General features: G+C 39.5%; 1 protein-coding gene and 1 long non-coding RNA gene across 2 annotated transcripts in view; one reads left to right on the top strand and one right to left on the bottom strand.

The window, feature by feature from the left end:
- Nucleotides 1-15,184, bottom strand: part of LOC133662384 (uncharacterized) — a 176,693-nt gene that overhangs the window by 717 nt on the left and 160,792 nt on the right. The window lies entirely within an intron of this gene.
- The window catches only part of ntf3 (neurotrophin 3), a 128,142-nt gene that overhangs the window by 19,830 nt on the left and 93,128 nt on the right, over nt 1-15,184 (top strand). The gene's annotated exons all lie outside the window — the stretch shown is intronic.

Raw genomic sequence — 15,184 nt, 5'->3', positions numbered from 1 at the left:
GTACCCGCACTCTTTTACTATGAAGCCACGTTGATGTAACACGTGGCTTGGCATTGTCTTGCTGAAATAAGCAGGGGCGTCCATGGTAACGTTGCTTGGATGGCAACATATGTTGCTCCAAAAGCTGTATGTACCTTTCAGCATTAATAGTGCCTTCACAGATGTGTAAGTTACCCATGTCTTGGGCACTAATACACCCCCATACCATCACACATGCTGCCTTTTACACTTTGCGCCTAGAACAATCCGGATGGTTCTTTTCCTCTTTGGTCCGGAGGACACGACGTCCACAGTTTCCAAAAACAATTTGAAATGTGGACTCGTCAGACCACAGAACACTTTTCCACTTTGTATCAGTCCATCTTAGATGAGCTCAGGCCCAGCGAAGGCGACGGCGTTTCTGGGTGTTGTTGATAAACGGTTTTGGCCTTGCATAGGAGAGTTTTAACTTGCACTTACAGATGTAGCGACCAACTGTAGTTACTGACAGTGGGTTTCTGAAGTGTTCCTGAGCCCATGTGGTGATATCCTTTACACACTGATGTGGCTTGTTGATGCAGTACAGCCTGAGGGATGGAAGGTCACGGGCTTAGCTGCTTACGTGCAGTGATTTCTCCAGATTCTCTGAACCCTTTGATGATATTACGGAGCGTAGATGGTGAAATCCCTAAATTCCTTGCAATAGCTGCTTGAGAAAGGTTTTTCTTAAACTGTTCAACAATTTGCTCAGGCATTTGTTGACAAAGTGGTGACCCTCGCCCCATCCTTGTTTTTGAATGACTGAGCATTTCATGGAATCTACTTTTATACCCAATCATGGCACCCACCTGTTCCCAATTTGCCTGCACACCTGTGGGATGTTCCAAATAAGTGTTTGATGAGCATTCCTCAACTTTATCAGTATTTATTGCCACATTTCCCAACTTCTTTGTCACGTGTTGCTGCCATCAAATTATAAAGTTAATGATTATTTGCAATGTTTATGAGTTTGAACATCAAATATGTTGTCTTTGTAGCATATTCAACTGAATATGGGTTGAAAATGATTTGCAAATCATTGTATTCCGTTTATATTTACATCTAACAATTTCCCAACTCATATGGAAACGGGGTTTAGTGTACATGTGTCATTATTTATTGACACTATTTATCAGAGCAATGTTGGAGGCACATTAGATATAGCTAAAATATTGTAGTGGTTATCTTAGTCTGTTATTGTTAGATACTTATGTTAAGTAAACTGAAGTTATTTTAATGATTTTAATTTGGATTATATTACTTTTGCCTTCTTGTCATTTTCTGTAAAGCACTTTGAATTGCCATGTGTACAAATTGGATAAACTTGCCTCCCAGCAGGCACAAGACATTGATACAACGTTGATTATACGTACGTGTCCTTTAAAACTGACTTTGAAACAACGTTGCAAAATAGTTGCATTTGTAAATTGAGACAACTTGGATGTCTAACGTTGGATCCATGTTGTTGGTTGGGAAATGACCAAATTCCAACGTCAGAACCCGACAGTGAATAAACGTTGTGAAAAAGCACCTTGTTTCAACGTTGTGTTTAAGTTGCTCACGTCAGGACCTCATTGATCGTTGTTTCAATGTCTTGTGCCTGCTGGGCTTGGTTGGCTTTCTTCCCTTCACTGTTAGTTTTATTTTCTATATTCAGTTCAACCAGCGTCCTCTACAGTGGACCTTTGATTTTGGTCTATTTATTTTGTCATAGTTCCAGCAGCACTCTGCTGTTTTTAAGGACCTGCTGCAAACATATTTTCTGAAGTGAACTGGAGGGTCACCAGTTGAATAGTCCAAATAATGGAACAGAGGACCAGAAATAGAGCCTTGAAGAACTCAAGTTCAGCAACATCTTAGTTACATGAATCACATTACCAACATCTTAGTTACATGAATCACATTACCAACATCATTTACATGAATCACATTACCAACATCATTTGTAATCACTAAAAAGGAGAGGACTTAAAGAGGAAGTGCTAGGGGTGTAACGGTACGTGTATTTGTATTGAACCGTTTCGGTACGGGGGTTTCGGTTCGGTTCGGAGGTGTACCGAACGAGTTTCCACACGAACATATTAAGTAGCCGCCTACGCTTCCTTCTGCCTCTGTCAGTCCTCTACACAGCACCCAGCATTGTCACACCCACACAACCATCTGATTGGTTACACACAGAGCGGTAACAGCCAATCAGCAGTGTGTATTCAGAGCGCATGTAGTCAGTGCTTAGCATTTAGCAGGTAATCATCAGGCAGCGGAATCTCCCCAAATGATAATAAACACCTCCCAGTCAACTACTAGTAACATCACTATGAGCCCGTTGACCTTCTAGAAATATAGAAGGCAGCTCAGCTCGCTCGCAATCCTGGCTTGAGGTGAAGGCTAATTCGCTTTTAGCGTAACGTTAGCTCATTTTGCTGTGTGTGTGTGTGTGTGTTATGGACAGCAAAGCCCTGTCTGTCTGTTATTTCACTTGACCTTTTTCTGTGTTGATTGAACTGTGTTGAAGCAGCAAAAAAAGGACATTATGTTAAATGAAGAGTTTCTGTCTCTGATAGTTGATATAATAATGTAAGTGCATCATTAAGCCTACATGAACTCCATGGTGTTCAGGGATGAATAGTCTCTCCTATTGCTATTGTACTATTTTTCCAGCTATAGTTACATGAATCATTAGTAATGGAGCAGCCTAGTTTTGAATGGCAGGGTCCCTGCTATCACATGTTGATAACAATATAACATTTACATAATAAAAATCAACTCCAGGCTTCCCAAATGCTGTCATAAATTAAGCATGATGAGTTGACTTGAAACTGTTTCATGTTGCACTTTTTATATGTAGAAGAAAAGTTTGGTCTTTTTATTTAATCTGAGCAACAACTTGAGGCAGTTTAATGTTGATTAATGTGGGCAGAATTATTATAGTGTTCCCAATGTTAAAAGGATAAAGACATTGTTTACACATTTGGTAAATAAACAACCAAAAAATGTATATTCTGTTGTTTTCTTACTGTACCGAAAATGAACCGAACCGTGACCTCTAAACCGAGGCACGTACCGAACCAAAATTTTTGTGTACCGCTACACCCCTAGGAAGTGCACTTTTAAAAAAAAAAAAGTATGTTGCTTATAATTCCCAATCTTTATGATGACAAGAACACATACGTCTTGTTTTTAATGCATTTGAACTCGTCAATAAAATCCAATAAATAAACATCCAAAAAGTGCCACCAATACTCATTTACATGTTGTGAGCTGATTATTATCACTATAATATATAATAATATTATTATTACTCTCAGCGATATTGTTATTCTAAAGGGTGACATTAAGGACCTACACTTAGCGGCACATTGATCAGAGACAGGCAGCGTCCTCATGCCGCCATATTGACATCAGCTGGTGAGCTGCTCTCTTGCCTTGGAGCTGGTGAAAGTTCATTGTAGATGAGAAATAATGTGGACATACAGTAAATACGAGAAGTTGACAGCCAACTTTAGACCTGGAGATGACCAGAAAGGGAACGAAAAGACGCTGGTTTGCACCCACTCTCGTTTTTTAACCCTTCGCGAGGACTAAGAGTCATTCTTCATCTAAACGGGAAGATATTAACATCCTAAAAGAGAGCAGACATTGTACAGTAAGCGATTGTTTTATGAGGTTTGTTGTCTCTCATGATTAGAAGTGTTGTTGTTGAAGGGAAAATAAATGTGATGCATCTGTGAAATTAATACACCAATTAAAGCCTAACATGATCAATATATGTATATATTACTTGTTATTATGAATGTTACTAGATACTACATATATACTTACATCATGTATATTACATGTTGTTATGAATGTTACTAGATACTACATATATACTTACATCATGTATATATTACATGTTATTATGAATGTTACTACATGACATATATACTTACATCATGTATATATTACATGTTATTATGAATGTTACTACATGACATATATACTTACATCATGTATATATTAAATGTTATTATGAATGTTACTACATGACATATATACTTACATCATGTATATATGACATGTTATTATAAATGTTACTACATGACATATATACTTACATCATGTATATATTACATGTTATTATGAATGTTACTACATGACATATATACTTACATCATGTATATATTACATGTTATTATGAATGTTACTACATGACATATACTTACATCATGTATATATTACATGTTATTATGAATGTTACTACATGACATATATACTTACATCATGTATATATTACATGTTATTATGAATGTTACTACATGACATATATACTTACATCATGTATATATGACATGTTATGAATGTTACTACATGACATATATACTTACATCATGTATATATTACATGTTATGAATGTTACTACATGACATATATACTTACATCATGTATATATGACATGTTATTATGAATGTTACTACATGACATATATACTTACATCATGTATATATGACATGTTATTATGAATGTTACTACATGACATATATACTTACATCATGTATATATGACATGTTATTATGAATGTTACTACATGACATATATACTCACATCATGTATATATTACATGTCATTATGAATGTTACTACATGACATATATACTTACATCATCTATATATTACATGTTGTTATGAATGTTACTAGATACTACATATATACTTACATCATGTATATATTACATGTTGTTATGAATGTTACTAGATACTACATATATACTTACATCATGTATATATTACATGTTATTATGAATGTTACTACATGACATATATACTTACATCATGTATATATGACATGTTATTATGAATGTTACTGCACAACATATATACTTACATCATGTATATATGACATGTTATTATGAATGTTACTACATGACATATATACTTACATCATGTATATATGACATGTTATTATGAATGTTACTACATGACATATATACTTACATCATGTATATATGACATGTTATTATGAATGTTACTACATGACATATATACTTACATCATGTATATATGACATGTTATTATGAATGTTACTACATGACATATATACTTACATCATGTATATATGACATGTTATTATGAATGTTACTACATGACATATATACTTACATCATGTATATATTACATGTTATTATGAATGTTACTACATGACATATATACTTACATCATGCATATATGACATGTTATTATGAATGTTACTGCACAACATATATACTTACAACTTATGGATGTTTTTTAAAGGCTGACTTTTGCTAGCATTTATTTACTAGTTAGAATGCATAAAAAACATGAATTGTCTTCCATAAGGACAACGTTCCAGGACAAGTGCAGTTCCCCTTTAAAGAGGTGCCTTGAAGAACGCCTCAGTTATGTCAATCACACGTTTGTATGTTTGCTGGTCATGTTGAAATACTGAGAATGTGTTGACGTGGTCCAAGTTCCTCCATACAACAAGGAGCACTCTCCTGTTTTTAGGAATTTGCTGCAAAAATGTTTTGAACTGAACTCTGTGTGGTGTCATTCTTAGGCCAGATTTGAGTTGATTGACGGCCTATTTGCAAATCAACACGCCAACTGCTAAAACAAAAGTGGTGTAATAGTAAGCTACAGGTGTGGTTGTTACAGTCAGTTACTGGTGTGCTCTGGTGGCCGACCGCTTGGCAGGAAGCGTCTGCAGGATGACGATGGGAGTGGTCCACACGTATAGAATGAGACGCCTGTAGGTGACACCTGTGTCGGCTTCATGGCCACTTTGATATTTGAACTGGCAGATGTTCTAATGTCTGCGGGCTAAAACCTGCTGCCCAGTATGTCAACACACACACACACACACACACACACACACACACACACACACACACACACACACACACACACACACACACACACACACACACACACACACACACACACACACACACACACACACACACACACACACACACACACCTAATCCTTGCTTGTCCTGCCATTTGGTTTTAACTGGAACCTTTAAATAAAACTAATCCTAACTTTAATCCCCAGCCTGAAGCTAAATATCCAAACCTAAAAGGGAGTCTGAAAGTAGCGAGGGCCCACTTTTGTCTCTTGGAACGTCCTTTACGCTTGACATCACCTTTGACCTGCGCCTGCACTGTACTGTTCATGTCCACCGCTTCATTTAGTAAAGCTTAGCCAACCAATGTACTCTGCAATGGACGTTTGTATTTGCTCTATTTCTTTAGTCATTTGGATAAAACACCAACGTGCACTGCAGAGGACGCCGGGTCTAAAGTCTGCCAACTGGCTGTCAGTAAGCTGCAGACATGTTAGCACTGTAGCTCGCATACTGCGGCTATGCTAGTGTTGCCAACATAATTGGTCTTACGACAGTTTACAAGTTTATTCGGGGAGACGAGTGGTCTCTGGTAGAAGGAAGGAAGACTCCACTTCCTGAGGGTGCTGAGGAAGAACGGACTGGAGAGGCAGCTGATGGTGACCTTCTATCGCTCGGCTGTCGAGAGCCTGCTGACGTACTGCATAACAGTGTGGTACGCCAGCTGCACTGAGGTAGACAAACAGGCGATTCAGAGGGTCATAAGGTCTGCACAAAAAATCATGGGCTGCCCCCTCCCCTCCCTGAAGGATTTACACAACTCCCACTGCCTCAACAGAGCAAAAAGCATCACTAAGGACTAGGGTTGGGTATCGTTTGAATTCGAACGATTCCGATTCCGATTCTTTGTTTCGATTCCGATTCCTGACGATTCTCGGTACCGATTCTTCTTGTACCATGCCGGGATCAATGTGTTTGACAGGTAGTCCCTGGAAGGTGGTATGTATTTTGGATTGAGAGTTTTCACCATATCCCTGCAAACGTAAACAAACATGTAATGTTGCTGTTACTGTTTAGCCCAGTATCAATTAGCTTAGCTCTAAGGCCTACTGAAATGAATTTTTTTTATTTAAACGGAGATAGCAGATCTATTCTATGTGTCATACTTGATCATTTCGCGATATTGCCATATTTTTGCTGAAAGGATTTAGTATAGAACAACGACGATAGAGATTGCAACTTTTGGTATCTGATAAAAAAAAGGCTTGCCCCTACCGGAAGTAGCGTGACGTAGTCAGTTGAACATATACGCAAAGTTCCCTATTGTTTACAATGATGGCCGCATGAAGTGAGAGAGATTCGGACCGAGAAAGCGACAATTTCCCCATTAATTTGAGCGAGGATGAAAGATTTGTGGATGAGTAAAGTGCAAGTGAAGGACTAGTGGGGAGTTGAAGCTATTCAGATAGGGAAGATGCTGTGAGAGCCGGGGGTGACCTGATATTCAGCTGGGAATGACTACAACAGTAAATAAACACAAGACATATATATACTCTATTAGCCACAACACAACCAGGCTTATATTTAATATGCCACAAATTAATCCTGCATAAAAACACCTGCGTGTTTGTTACGCTAGCTCCTAGCTCCTCTGCTAGCTCCTAGCTCCATAGAACACGCCAATACAATTCAAACACCTGATCAACACACACAATCACTCAGCCCAAAAGACCGTTCACCTAACCCAAGGTTCATAAAGCTTATATATTTTTAAAAAAGTTACGTACATACGCAAAAAAAACATACGGTCAAGCGATCAAATGTTTAGAAGCCAAAGCTGCATACTCACAGTAGCACGTCTGCGTCTTTGTCATCCAAATCAAAGTAATCCTGGTAAGAGTCTGTGTTGTCCCAGTTCTCTACAGGCGTCTGTGTATCGAAGTCAAAAGTCCTCCTGGTTAGAGTCTCTGTTATCCGAGTTCTTCCATCTTGACTGCATCTTTCGGGAATGTAAACAAAGAAGCGCCGGCTGTGTACTGTTGTGGCTGACTACGTTCGAAAAATACGTCCATTTCGCACCGACAACTTTCTTCTTTGCTTGCTCGGCTTCCTTCTCCATAATGCAATGAACATGATTGCAACAGATTCACGAACACAGATGTCCAGAATACTGTGGAATTATGAAATGAAAACAGAGCTTTTTCGTATTGGCTTCAATGTGGAAGGCATACCCGTGTTCGCCGGGCTACGTCACGCGCATACGTCATCCTCAGAGGCGTTTCGAACCGGAAGTTTAGCGGCAAATTTAAAATGTCACTTTATAAGTTAACCCGGCCGTATTGGCATGTGTTATAATGTTAAGATTTCATCATTGATATATAAACTATCAGACTGCGTGGTCGCTAGTAGTGGGTTTCAGTAGGCCTTTAACTAACCTAAATGTTGGAGATTCCACCTCTGAAAAGGGATGCAGTCTTTTGACTATGTGTGCAGTGACCTTTCTGTGGCACTCTTCCGTCTGTGGCACCGACATCTTCCCCATTGCCGCTACGGTGAACGGAGTACGCTGAGCACATGGCTAGCAGGTTGTAAAATGTCTATGAAAAAATACGTGGGCTAATTTGTTAGCTGCCTCGACGTTGGCGCAAAACACATTATTTATTGCATATATATTGTTTTACTTACCGGATTTGGACTGCAATGCAGTCACCGAGGTGCCAGGCTGGGCGTCGAAGCCAGAGGAAGAGGCACAGGAGGACGGTCGGCGCAGCGCGTCGAAGACGGGACACGCATTTATTTGTACTCGGAGGTGCTTCATCATGTTCGACGTGCACCCTCCTAAGCACGAAACAGTCCTGTCGCATGTGTTACATTTCGCCGATATTTCATTTTTTTTCGTAAAATAAAGCCACACTTTCGACCGCCGACGCCCGCTATCCATGCTTGACTGACTCGCTCGGCTACATAGGCTCGGCTATGCTAACACTTCCGGCGGTGGGCGCTTCTTCGTTGGTGTTTAGCGGCTTCTTCTTCCGGTCGGCGGACTGGGTATCTAAACTAGGAATCGAAATTGAAACTTTTGAACAATTCCGGGAGAATCGGAAAGTTAGTCCCGGTTCCAATCGATACTCGAGACCCAACCCTACTAAGGACAGCACACACCCTGGCTTCCACCTGTTCCACCTGCTACCATGGGGCAGGCGCTACAGGTGCATCAGAGCCAGAACAAACAGGCTCAGAGACAGCTTCTTTCCCAGAGCTGTCACCATCCTGAACTCTAACTTATAATAAATGATTCACCCCTATACAATATCCTACCCTAATACCCTATTGTGCAATATTACCCTTCGAGTGCAATACGTCCGACACTGATTGTTATTTTTTACTCCGGTACTCTTGTCTTCTTCTGTATATTGTACAGTATTTTGTATTTCTATATATTGTACAGGATTGCTTATTATTTTTATTGGATAGTAGTCTGTTTATTTCAATTGTTAGTTTTTTCTTTAATTTATTTTTACCCCATATTTGTTCCCAATACCGCACCTTAAGTTGGAGTCCTTAATCCCGTTATATGCAAATATAATGACAATAAAGTCCATTCTATTCTATGGTAAGGGAGCTGTCATGCTTTAGGTTGCAAGAAAAGATTCCAGTGAGTTAGCGTAGAAAATTCCCATAGTGGACACCCTAGCATCCAACCAAAACATTTAATGTTGCGCTAGCAGTGTTTGAAAAATCACTTTTAAAAAGTAATTCATTATAGTTACCTGCTACTTTGCCAAAAAAGTCATTGAATAACTAATAAAATGACTCTTTAATAAATGTGATTGATTACTGGGGAGAGTAATATTGCGTTACTGAAAAAATATCTGATGTTTCATGAGAGCAGAGTGTGTGTATGTGCCTTTAAAAGGCGGTGGCTGTTGCTAAGTGACGTCAGTGCCCAGACAGAGCAGCATCAGCTCAGCTGTGTTTGTTTGCTCCGTCTTTTGACTGCATTGTGCTAGCGCTAGCTAATACAGAGACTGAATGTGCTTCGATGGCTGCAGTCTCCTTGTCCACCAGTGGGGAATTGTAGGATAGCAAGCTTGTCACTTCAGTCCATATGTTGTTCATTGTTCCCTCAAAGTAGCGGTGTGTGTATAAGTGTGTACTTACAAGTGTGTTGTTTGCCGTGTGATGTTGCCGCTTCCTATTTGACATCACCTTTTATTTTAGTGTTGCTATTTGTAAAAAGTTACTTCCTGCAGGGAACTTGCAGAGCTTCTGACACTCTCTTGTTGAAATGCAACTACGTCGAAATTAGCGTGCCACGTTACATCAAACGTCTCGCTAACGCCGTTGTAATGTCCATAAAAGTAATTAGATTACTTGTTACAAGCAAAAGTAATGAAAAGTAACACCTTTTTTACCGCTTTTATTCGGAAAACTGCTTACTAGCTAGCAATAGCTTAAAACTAGAGATGGATATACCTTTATTTTTCTAACCATACTAAACAGAAAGTGAGTGTGAAGGACATTGCTGAGAAGAAGAAGCAGATGATATTCATAGAATTAAAAAAAGAAATCATCAAAAACATGACCGAGTGTGAAGCGTATCTCACTGCCAGTCTGCGCCGTACTGAAGCAGGACGAGTCTAGAACGCCAGCCAAAGACGTTAAAATAATATCGAAACGGCAGACATTTATCCATGCAAATATGGAGAAGCTGCTGATGGTGTGTTTGATGGTGAAGTAGCTCGAAGGAGATACTGTAGAAGTCCACTCTCCAAGGTAAATGCTGTACATTACTATCAAAAAACTACTATAGTTGTTGCAATAGTTCTTATGTAGTTGTATTTTCTTTTTAAATGAAAGTTACTTGTCAAAATGGTGCAGTTTTGGGAGTGTCAAGCGCCGATTCAATTGCTTTGAAGTCATGTCAATGGGCTCTTTGAGTTTTTCAAGGTATGAACTGCGTCACAGGAAGCCTGAGCAATGTAGAAGGCGGACAATAACTGGATTTACTGCTTTGTATTGTTGCACTTTTTGTCTTTCTGGGAATCCAAGATGATTGAAGCATATTGAACTATTGTGTCCAAGACATTACACAGTCAGACCTCTACCTTGAATGATTGTGTCCAAGACATTACACAGTCAGACCTCTACCTTGAATGATTGTGTCCAAGACATTACACAATCAGACCTCTACCTTGAATGATTGTGTCCAAGACATTAGACAGTCAGACCTCTACCTTGAATGATTGTGTCCAAGACATTACACAATCAGACCTCTACCTTGAATGATTGTGTCTAAGACATTACACAGTCAGACCTCTACCTTGAATGATTGTGTCCAAGACATTACACAATCAGACCTCTACCTTGAATGATTGTGTCTAAGACATTACACAGTCAGACCTCTACCTTGAATGATTGTGTCTAAGACATTACACAGTCAGACCTCTACCTTGAATGATTGTGTCCAAGACATTACACAGTCAGACCTCTACCTTGAATGATTGTGTCCAAGACATTACACAGTCAGACCTCTACCTTGAATGATTGTGTCCAAGACATTACACAATCAGACCTATACCTTGAATGATTGTGTCCAAGACATTACACAGTCAGACCTCTACCTTGAATGATTGTGTCCAAGACATTACACAATTAGACCTCTACCTTGAATGATTGTGTCCAAGACATTAGACAGTCAGACCTCTACCTTGAATGATTGTGTCCAAGACATTACACAGTGAGACCTCTACCTTGAATGATTGTGTCCAAGACATTACACAATCAGACTTCTACCTTGAATGATTGTGTCCAAGACATTACACAGTCAGACCTCTACCTTGAATGATTGTGTCCAAGACATTACACAGTCAGACCTCTACCTTGAATGATTGTGTCCAAGACATTACACAGTCAGACCTCTACCTTGAATGATTGTGTCCAAGACATTACACAGTCAGACCTCTACCTTGAATGATTGTGTCCAAGACATTACACAGTCAGACCTCTACCTTGAATGATTGTGTCCAAGACATTACACAGTCAGACCTCTACCTTGAATGATTGTGTCCAAGACATTACACAGTGAGACCTCTACCTTGAATGATTGTGTCCAAGACATTACACAATTAGACCTCTACCTTGAATGATTGTGTCCAAGACATTAGACAGTCAGACCTCTACCTTGAATGATTGTGTCCAAGACATTAGACAGTCAGACCTCTACCTTGAATGATTGTGTCCAAGACATTACACAGTCAGACCTCTACCTTGAATGATTGTGTCCAAGACATTACACAGTCAGACCTCTACCTTGAATGATTGTGTCCAAGACATTACACAGTGAGACCTCTAACTTGTTGGTGGGATTATCAAGAAACACTGTCAAATGTATTTTAATAAGCACCGTTGGAGTACGGCTCTTCAGTTGCATAGGAAAATAAACTTGTGTCGTTTTGGCAATTGTTACATAACACCAGAGGTGGGTAGAGTAGCCAGAAATTGTACTCAAGTAAGAGTACTGTTACTTTAGAGATTTATTACTCAGGTAAAAGTAAGGAGTAGTCACCCAAATATTTACTTGAGTAAAAGTAAAAAGTATGTTGTGAAAAAACTACTCAAGTACTGAGTAACTGATGAGTAACCTGTTCGTTTAATGATGACGGCAACAAATAATGCACAAAAACATAAAAATAGCAATGAGCAAATTCAGAGCCAGGAATATCTCTTAAGCAACTAAAACAATAATATATATTAAATAATAAGACATTAACATAAAAAAAATTAGGCAAATTGAGCCACAATAACTTAACAGCACCATAGGCTCAGTAGGCAGAGATTACAAAGGAAAATAACAAGTTAGCCTTTACGCAAACCATAAACTGATAGGTGTGGGCTGCACCTGGGAACACACTGTGCACTTCTGATTGGTGTTTCTATGCGTGTGTGTGTGTGTGTGTGTGTGTGTGTGTGTGTGGGTATGTGTGTGTGTGTGTGTGTGTGTGTGTGTGTGTGTGTGTGTGTGTGTGTGTGAGTGTGTGTGTGAGTGTGTGTGTGTGTGTGTCTCCGTCTCTGTCTGTCTATGAGTCTGCAGTGCGTTAATAAATGTATTTTTTGATTGATTGATTGAGACTTTTATTAGTAGATTGCACAGTACAGTACATATTCCGTACAATTGACCACTAAATGGTAACACCCCAATAAGTTTTTAAACTTGTTTAAGTCGGGGTCCACTTAAATTGATTCATGATACAGATATGTACTATCAGATATATACTATCATCATAATACAGTCATCACACAAGATAATCACATTGAATTATTTACATTATTTACAATCAGGGGTGTGGAGGAGGGGGGGGTTTAGGTTTGGTTCTTATCATCAGTCATCAACAAATGAGAACAGAGAAATGGACATTGAAACAGTGTAGATCTGACTTGGTAGGATATGGACAGCAAGTAGTGGACATGGAGAGAGAGAGAGAGAGAGAGAGAGAGAGAGAGAGAGAGAGAGAGAGAGAGAGAGAGAGAGAGAGAGAGAGAGAGAGAGAGAGAGAGAGAGATCAGAAGGCATAAGAAAAAGTATCTGCATTTGATTGTTTACATTTGATTATTAGCAATCCGGGGAGGGTGTTAGTTTAGGGTTGTAGCTGCCTGGAGGTGAACTTTTATTGCGGTTTTGAAGGAGGATAGAGATGCCCTTTCTTTTATACCTGTTGGGAGCGCATTCCACATTGATGTGGCATAGAAAGAGAATGAGTTTAGACCTTTGTTAGTTCGGAATCTGGGTTTAACGTGGTTAGTGGAGCTCCCCCTGGTGTTGTGGTTATGGCGGTCATTTACGTTAAGGAAGTAGTTTGACATGTACTTCGGTATCAGGGAGGTGTAGTAGATTTTATAGACTAGGCTCAGTGCAAGGTGTTTTACTCTGTCCTCCACCTTGAGCCAGCCCACTTTGGAGAAGTGGGTAGGAGTGAGGTGGGATCTGGGGTGGAGGTCTAGAAGTAACCTGACTAGCTTGTTCTGGGATGTTTGGAGTTTAGATATGAGGGTTTTGGCACACACACACACACACACACACACACACACACACACACACACACACACACACACACACACACACACACACACACACACACACACACACACACACACACACACACACACACACACACACACACACACACACACACACACACATACACACATATGTGTAAAAAGAGCAACAGGGCTGGTCTTAAAAAAGACATTAACAGCCCTTTCACTGTTCCAGTTATGAGAAAGATTTCAAAAGAATAAATCAAAGTCCGGGTTGAAGCTCTGCAGAACCTTATTCTGCATGACATCACATGGTCTCATACCTTTGTGACTGTATAAATGTCTTGGACATAAATCCAGAGGTAAAGATCCTCCTCCTAAAAACAAAAGCATTCCAGTAAAGAGTGGATGTCTCTCCAGATGTGTACTTGATGCTCATGGTTTGATTCCCTGTGTTTGTAGCAGGATTTGACATGGGGTCCTTCAATCTGTACTAACTCAACATCTGCGAGGGCTTTTGGAGCGAGATGCTGAAATATTCAGTGGGAAATGCCAAACTTGTCCAGTGCATTAGCAGTGGGCATCACAAGTCACATCACTCAGCTAGTCTTTGTATTGGTAAAGAACAATAGTAGGATGAGGGGATAAACACGTGCAAATAATCCATATTTGATACGATCAATGATCCATACTCTGTCCTGTACTTTCATCCTATTTGGGCAGGGCTGTATGAGTTGACACTGATGCCCACACCAGTACTGGACATGAATTCAGAGGGTTAGTTAGGGAGGTGATGTTTTTATAATAATTTAGGAATGGGCCAAGAGGGTATTAGAGCAGGCTATTCTGCTGGTGGCCCGGGAATCACACCCCAGTACACTTCAAAACTCAGGAGGCAAACAAGAGTGCTCCTGTTGTACAGAAGAACTTTTGTGCATTAAACAAACTTGTGATTGACATCATTGAGGTGTTCCTCAAGGTACCCCTTTAAGTCCTCTCCCTTTGGGCAGTTACATTGTTATGGAACTAAGGTGTTGCTGGACTTTACTTCACATGAAGTCAGTAGTCATTCGTCCAACTTATTTAGTTATACTAGTTATGTTCCTCAAGGTTCCATCTTAGGTCCTCTCTTTTTCCTAATGTGATTTATTTAAGATTTTTGTTTACTTCACATGCAGTCAGTAGTCATTTTTGTTCAACTTATTTAGTTATACTAGTGGTGTTCCTCAAGGTTCCATCTTAGGTCCTCTCTTTTTCATAATGTGATTTATGTAAGATGTTTGTTTAC

This window comes from Entelurus aequoreus, linkage group LG12 (genome assembly GCF_033978785.1).
Source record: "Entelurus aequoreus isolate RoL-2023_Sb linkage group LG12, RoL_Eaeq_v1.1, whole genome shotgun sequence".
NCBI lineage: Eukaryota > Metazoa > Chordata > Actinopteri > Syngnathiformes > Syngnathidae > Entelurus > Entelurus aequoreus.
The sequence above is the reverse complement of the archived record's forward strand: the minus strand, read 5'-3'. Positions and strand labels throughout refer to the sequence as shown.